This window comes from Ornithodoros turicata, chromosome 2 (assembly GCF_037126465.1).
Source record: "Ornithodoros turicata isolate Travis chromosome 2, ASM3712646v1, whole genome shotgun sequence".
In the NCBI taxonomy this organism is placed as follows: domain Eukaryota; kingdom Metazoa; phylum Arthropoda; class Arachnida; order Ixodida; family Argasidae; genus Ornithodoros; species Ornithodoros turicata.
Window position 1 is genome coordinate 36,104,418 of NC_088202.1, and position 8,008 is coordinate 36,112,425.

An 8,008-nucleotide genomic window follows, 5' to 3' on the forward strand; every position below is an offset into this window, starting at 1 on the left:
AGGATGCAGCCTAAACCACGAAACTGGGCTCAAAACAAGCTTTTCGCATCCAGATTCCGGACAGCCAGTTGTGGCGTTTTTAGATGCCTGCCACATGCTCAAGCTTGTGAGGAACACACTTTGTGACAAGCACTGTGTTTTCAACAACAATGGGGGCATGGTGCGCTGGACTCACATTCAGGAACTTCATACACTGCAACAAAAGGAAGGCATCCATGCTGCAAATAAGCTACGACAAGCACACATTAATTGGAGGAAACAGCCGATGAAGGTCCGCCTGGCAGCTCAGCTCTTCAGTACATCCGTTGCTGACGCACTCAAGGAATGCCGTGAACTCTCACTACCTGGCTTTGCAGAAACCGGAACAACAGAAGAATTTATCCGCATAATCAACAACTGCTTTGACATATTGAATTCACGGAACATAAGACAGCGATCGTGGAAAAAGCCACTTTGCCCGGAAAACATTAATGAAACGAGAAAGTTTATCCACGAAGCATCTAAGTATATCTCAACACTTAGAACTAATAGAGGTGGACCACTTCTGCTGAACTCCAATCGCAAGACAGGCTTCCTTGGATTTCTTGTTTGCCTAAACAGCATTGATCTCCTCTACAAGAATTTGGTGGAAAATACATCCAAACTAAAGTATCTTCCAGCATACAAGGTCAGCCAAGACCATCTGGAACTCTTTTTTGGCGCAATTCGTGGTTACGGAAGATGTAATAACAACCCAACTGCTTCTCAGTTTGCATCGGCATTCAAAAAACTGATAGTTCAAAATGAGATTGGAAACAAAACTACTGGCAACTGTCTTCCTCTTGACAACATAACAATTCTCCATGTGTCAAGCTCAACCATGCATCGCTCTGAGGATGTCATTAATTGGTCTACACAACGAAACCAACTATCTGCAGATGATGGTGAAGCCCCATTAGCAGTCGAGCACGACCACAGCTATCTCCCGCAACCTGGTGCCCTGTCAGACTTTGCACATAGGGTTGTTACATACATAGCCGGCTATGTAGTACGGTATCTGCAAAGGTACCTGAAGTGTGAAATCTGTGTTTCGGCCCTGACAGTGCCTGCAGCTTGTGTCCCTCAACACTCTCTTATTCGTCAGAAGAGTGTCGGTTGGTTATTATACCCTTCTGAGGGCGTAATTGAAGTGTGCATGCAAAGTGAAAAAGTGTTCCGGTCCACTGTAGAACGATCTGGACTCTCATCAAGTATGGTGGTTCAGAGGATGCTTACCAGAGTGCTTGAGCATGTTATTCATGGCAAGACATTTGACTCACTGCGAGATAATCACATGCTTGAGCAGGCACCACTTGAGAACCATTGCTACCATCTAATGAAAAGCATAGCGCACAAGTATTTAGACATACGCCGGCGCCATGCTTCGAGAGAAGCAACAGCCAGCCTGCACAAAGAACACATCCGTCAAATGTTCACAAAACTGACATTGTTCAAAGGTCAGTAAGTTCAGGTTTCAAGTAGAATGGGGTCTGTACATTATTCCATAGTTACATTTTATGTTCTGGTTTCTCTTAACTTTTTGCTGTAATAGTATTCAAATGAAGCATTAAACTAGTGGCCAGAGGTGCGTGTAGCCACAAAGCGTAATAATACGCAGCATAGTTCCCAGAGCTGCGTTCACTCGATTTCCTCTCTGAAAACTATGCTAAGGTAGTATTACAGTTTGTGGCTGCACGCACTTGTGGCCATAGGAGTAAAACACAATGGTGTTATGTTCCATATATGCCGTGGAGAGAATATTTTGTGGCCAGCATTTCTTCGTCTCCGAAAATCACGTGTCCAAGGCCGTGCTTTGAGTCGCGGCACCTGACATGAAACAAAAATAACCTTCCGAAATGGTGGAGCAACATCTTCGAGCGCCGAGCGTGGGCTGGTGTGTGAGGATAGTGTGTCCACCTGCCAGAAGGCTGTTGACGTACGGTTGAGCACACGAGTAGCGAGAAACAACTGCCTTGTTACTTCAGAGAAGGTAATATCTTCAGTTATTGTATCCGATAACATTGTCACGATGAAGTGTCCGCACGACGGGTGAGCCACACACGTGCCAAATTCAGCTATAAATGTTGTCCAGTTATCCAAGCAGAACTTAAAATATTCACCTCTGAACGACAACATTCAACTTACGAACGATAAAGTAACTTAGCGCAGTCCAGCTGAACAACTAACTCTGAAAGCAGGAGACACAGATTCTGGCTTGATCTCAAGGGGCCGCCATGTTGTTTGGGTGACGCGCATGGTGACGTGACCTGACCACGTGGTAGACAGGAGTATCCCAGAGTTCTGCGCGCCGGAGGCTACGCGAGCTTCCCATAGAAAAGCAGAGGGAGGGCCGCTCCTTGTGTTTCCTTCCTCCATGGCGCCGAAGAAGCAGCTCTCTTGTCTCGGAGACGGAAGCGTATTGCGCTGCTGAAAGGAGATCGCCGTTCCGTACTTCGACGCCTCGTGTCTCCCCTGGCTTACCGCCAATGGACCGCTGACGTTCTCCCCCAACCATGCTGGGCAGAGTTGATCCAGCGCTCGCTTTCCGCATGCCTCGACATACCTCTCGTCAAGAAGCCGCATTAGTTCATCGAATGCGCCTCGATGTGGCTTTTACAGCCCAGTGGCGTTACCGTCTGAGACAAGTTGACTCACTCCAATGCTGTCACTGCGGTGCTGTAGAAGATCTAGAGCAGATTCTTCTCCATTGCTCACACTACCAACCTTCACGAACCGTACTCTCCGGGTCCCTTAACGAGCTGGACTCTCGCCTCCTCTCTCTCACAAAATTGCTTGGTCCCTGGCCATATCCAGCCCACCAACGCTCTGCCCTCAAAGCTCTCTTCACCTTTCTGGATACCATAGGACTTCGATCCTTCTTGCGAAGGGGCTTATTATTTCATTCCCAGCCTCACCGCCAGCAATGGGGTAGAGTATCGCCCCTGGTGAAGAAAGTCCTCATTCATCATCTCACAACAAAGTTTTTGTTGTTGGATTACAATAACTGGTGAAATAATATTGGTGAAGTGGGCCACCTTATGGCCGCACTAACGACCTCCTCGAGTGCTGCCCTCCGGGACCATATGCAAAGGTGATGACCGGTTATTCGAAGATGGCCTGACGATCCCAACAGCGAGCATGTGCATGTGTTTTCCTGACGTGCTATGGCAAGCTTTTCAGAATTCAAGCGGCGTGCTTTGGCAACGACTGGCTGACAGCAACTGAGTATAGGATGTACCATTGGGTGCTACCTGGGTGCTGGACGGGCTTCGTCCAGTAGCATGCAGCCATCAAGGATGGAAACTCGCTGAAGAGAGTTGCGTAGGTAGAGTCCCGCGGGCGTGGAGTCTTTAGTCCCACAGAAGGCTAGTTCTATCTCAAATCGAACAATCCGGTACACTTGATGTCTGGAATGAAGGGGAAAAATATATGTTGAAGCCCATCGGTGGGTTAGGAGAAATAAACTTTCTTTAAAGAAATAATTCTGTGCGCTGCGCGGTTCGAAATAGGAGAGGAGGAAAAAACTGCCTCTCGGAAGACGATGTCGTCGCGCGCAGGTTTGGGCGTTCCCTACAAGGCTATAGTAATTTCCTGATCTGGGTTTAGACCACCTGGAGCATAATAGGTCCTGGGTTGGCAGAGCTGTATCGGTTTGTGTTTGTCTGCAAAAAATATCACAGTTGACTCAAAGCGCCGAAAAGCACCATATTCACTTCAATTTTGCGGGCGATGTAAAACACGGATAAGATTGAGCTTTATGCCGTTTAATTTGTCATTCATGGGGCTATAAAATTATATATAATTTGTTACTCTACTTCGTCAGGAACGTAAGCGATACCTTTTTACGTAGCACCAAACCACCGAAAAATGACGAATTTCGGAAGCCTCTATCTAAAAAACCCCACCAAAAACTTGCCTCGAAATTTGTATATGTCATAGGTAGTCCCTTATACTATGCACAGAAGAAAAATCAAAATTCGGACTTGATCGGTAGGCGCACTGTGAATTTTTTGCTACCCCTATACGCGGAGCGCATTCAAGCGGTGGCACCGTGTCCCGCGTGTTGCAAAATCGAATTTTCCAAAGGGACTTTCAACTTCTGTCTTCACATGAAAGTAATTGCTGCAGTTTGAAGCCGTTCTGGGCGTTTATGTTCATAATAGTGTTGTAATCGCTGAATGTAGATTGTGGAGCAACCAGATGTGATAGCACTTTTTTGCGGGATGTCACACATTCATTGCAAGTGCTGGGCGCCCGTGAAGAACAGAATGCTTTTACATCTTTGTAAGAGGTATATCTGTTCAGGGCAATTATAAATAAGCATATTTACTGTTCACGTTATGTCAGGAGAGACGCAGTGACTTCCAGCATTCTTTAAAACGTTTCCTTTCCTACGGCTCCATGACCTCGGACGGCGGAAATCGCACAGAGGAAAGTGTCGTTGTGTAGTGTCTTACACACTAGATCTTTTTACACCCTTTTTGGTGTGAATTGGGTGCGTCATATCGCACATCCTTTTGAGTGTAACAGTTACACCTCAGAAGATGGGCGTAATGAAATACACCTTAATTTTTCTACACCTTTTTTGGTGTCAATTGGGTGCGTCATATCGCACACCCTTTTGAGTGTACCAGCTACACCCAACATAGTGGGTGTAATGAAATACACCTTAACCATGGGGTGTAATCAGTAAACTACCACTGAAATCAACAAGTATGTCGGAGGCAGCACAGGGCATCGCTTCTGTAATGACTCCTCCGCTGCTCAGCAGCTCATCACTTCGAACTCAGTTACAGAACTACTGCTGGTGTCTCGCTAGTGTCTACAACTACAAAATAAAACTCATTATATAGTTGAGCAAAAACTGCATTATTTATTTTCTCATGTTATCACAACTTGTTAGAATACTTCTATTATCACAACTTTGAGTAATATTATCACAGCTTGTTCTTGGACTGTGCTAACACGAACGCAGCTGTGCTGCAACAGGCGCAACATGACCGGTGTAGCACAATGATAGGACACTCATTACTTCTGAAGGAAAACGTCCAGCATGGCTATATATAGACTACTTCAGGACTACCACGTGAAGTGCAAGTGCGCGCACGAAAATTAAACTCCATTCATTTATGTGCTATGGTGTCGGCTTGCGCAGCTTGTTAAAAAATGTAACGGCTGCAGGTCTCAGCTTGGTTACGCTTGACGCAAGGCAAAGCCTTTCAAGCAGGCACATGGTATTGAAAACCTTTTGGGGGTACTTAATGTTGAAGATAAAGTAGGATGTCATCATCACTGAGTCCTTCTTCTGCATTTATGACACGGAAGAGTTTCAGTTGGTCCACGTACAAGTGCATTTCTTCGGCTGATAGAATATCGGTCCCGGTGTAAACAATGCAAGGTGTGACTGGAAGATGTGCCTGTAAGTAAACGAAATGAAAGCATTAAAAGTTAAATATTATACTGCATGATCTAAAGTCAATCTGTTCTTATATACCTTAGCCCAGTATACGAAACTATGCTTACTTGGTAAGTCACTGCAAAGTTATAAAGGAACAAATACTTATAGGACAATCAACATTACATAATTTGTACAAGTTATTAAAATGTACTAATGATTGTTCTGGTAAAACTGATGGTGCAGAACATAGGCAAAACTTTTCTTTTACTGTCCAAATTCAGCCCCCAAATTCTCCAAGTGATACTGAAACTGGGCACACTGCTTCTGATGCAGCAGAGGGAGTATGCGTATATCCTGTCCACTAGAGTGACATACGAAGGAAGAAATTGGGGGCATCAATAGAAATGCTGCATCCAACCACAGGTATCTTCTGGTACTTAGATCACTGCCAGGAATATGTTAATTTGACCAACACCTTGTACCAAATCATCGTACCAAAGGATCAAATAAATGCAGTCATCTGCAGACACTGTGTGAATTAATTACATGAATACAGTGAATGTGATGCACCAGGGATGAGACTATGCATAATCCCTACGATGTAGAGTCATTTTACCTTTTGCATTACCATTTCAGGGATATTTGGGAACGGCATACCACATGCAACAGCATGCATGCTGATGTGCAAAATGTGAAACTGGTGCTAATAGGGTCGCTAAAATGCAATTATTTTGAACTTCAAAGAAAATATAAGCCCGACCTGAGAAGTCACTTAATGAATTGAAATATAGCTACGCTACAGTCAGAACATATTTTTTCAGCTGACTCTATAAACCAGATGCAAGAATTTCACCTCGGTACATCATGCATAGAGTTCTCTCATAAAACTCTGTAGCGAATGAAAGACATCTATATGCATGAGCTGTATACACCAGCAACACATCAGCAACATATCATACACTAGTGTGATGAGCCTGCAGTTTTGGTCGTGTTACATCGTGTTACATCACTCACAGTGGCGTAATGTTGATATCTCTAATACAGCCATTGACACTAAGACGTTCAATATAAAATCAACAGTAAACAAGTAAAATTTGTTCAATTATGCCATTTGCATCCCTAGAAAAGTAACCGGCAACTTGCATCATATTTTACGAAAAGGGTATCGCAAGCGTTTGGCTCCCTCACGCAGTTGCAGATTATTTGTGCCGCATACACTGCAAGGATGTCTAGAAACAATGCAGACATTTAAATCATATAGACACTAGAATAGCCTTTGCATCTGCATTTGTAAGCAGTGGAAGAACCAATACTGCTAAACCTAAACACAAGGTATTACGTACGGTTCCGACGTGTTTCGCCGACAGAAAGTGTAGGGACTTCACACATTATCTGTGGCAGCTCTGGTGGACACTTTATCTTTCCGGCAACAGCAACGTCTCTAATTTCCTGAAGACCGAGTTTTGTGTGGAGCAGCGGGTCCTCGCCCTGAAGTCTCTCATACTCCTTGAGAAACTGAAAAAGAAAGCAGAACACAAGATACTGCACTACAGCTATAGTAGAACAACAAATTAAAGAATAGAAAAAATCTAACGTTGCTGCATACCCTTATAGAAGTCATGAGGTAAGGAAACTGCTGTCTGACTGTGTTGATGGGGGGACATGACGCTAGAACTGCAGTTCTTCTTTTGAATGTTGCGTCCATGCGGATGTACCTGAGTCTCGTCAGTGGTTCCTTTCTTTGCTTCTTTCAAAAGCCACTCTTTATGCTCCTTCAAGCTCTTTTCGTCTTCTCCCTCCAAAGCTTGGATGTCACGGGGCTGTGAAGAAGCAATTTTTTTAGGGTACTTGTAACAGCAAATCTAAATTCAATGGTCATTTAGCGTCGAAGATGCACAAGCACAATGAAGTACACATGGTGAAGCTTTCAGCTATTTATTGACACAAGCTTTTGTGCCGAAGCCGCAACGCATCAGGTCAAAAAAAAAAAAAAAAAGAAATAGAGAACCGAAACATACACTCTAAAACTGAACTACACCGCATAGCATTCTCTATGCCAACCAATGCCACGAGTGATGCTATTATCGCTTCTGATTCGAGGCGAATGAGGCGTACACCTTTTTGTGTCAGTTAACATATATCCAAATTGACAGTAAAAGCGTACGCTTCCCTTTCTCCTCGAATCAGAAGCACTAGAGCGTAGAGAATGCTATGCGGTGAACTTCGGTTTTTAGGGTGTACCCCGACAAGGGTTTGCCTACATCGTCTATATATTGTTTTTGTGTGACGTTAAGTGAGGACGGAGATATTGACGCAACTGTCACTCCTTTGTAGATCACATGCGATTTGCAGCCGATACCGGAGTTGGAATAGCTAGGTCCGTAGGGCACTATGATTACCTTTGTTCTTCATTTGTGTTCTGAGCAAATCATGTGGAAATCAGGCTTCAGGAAATCAGGCAAAACTGAACATCAAAACTGTAAAATACAGTCGTGCTATTTAACTATTTTGGCAGGGCCGCTAAGAAAGGAGAGACATCAGAGTGTTATGGTTTGTTGTTGTCTGCGACGTACCATACACGTGGATTATAAT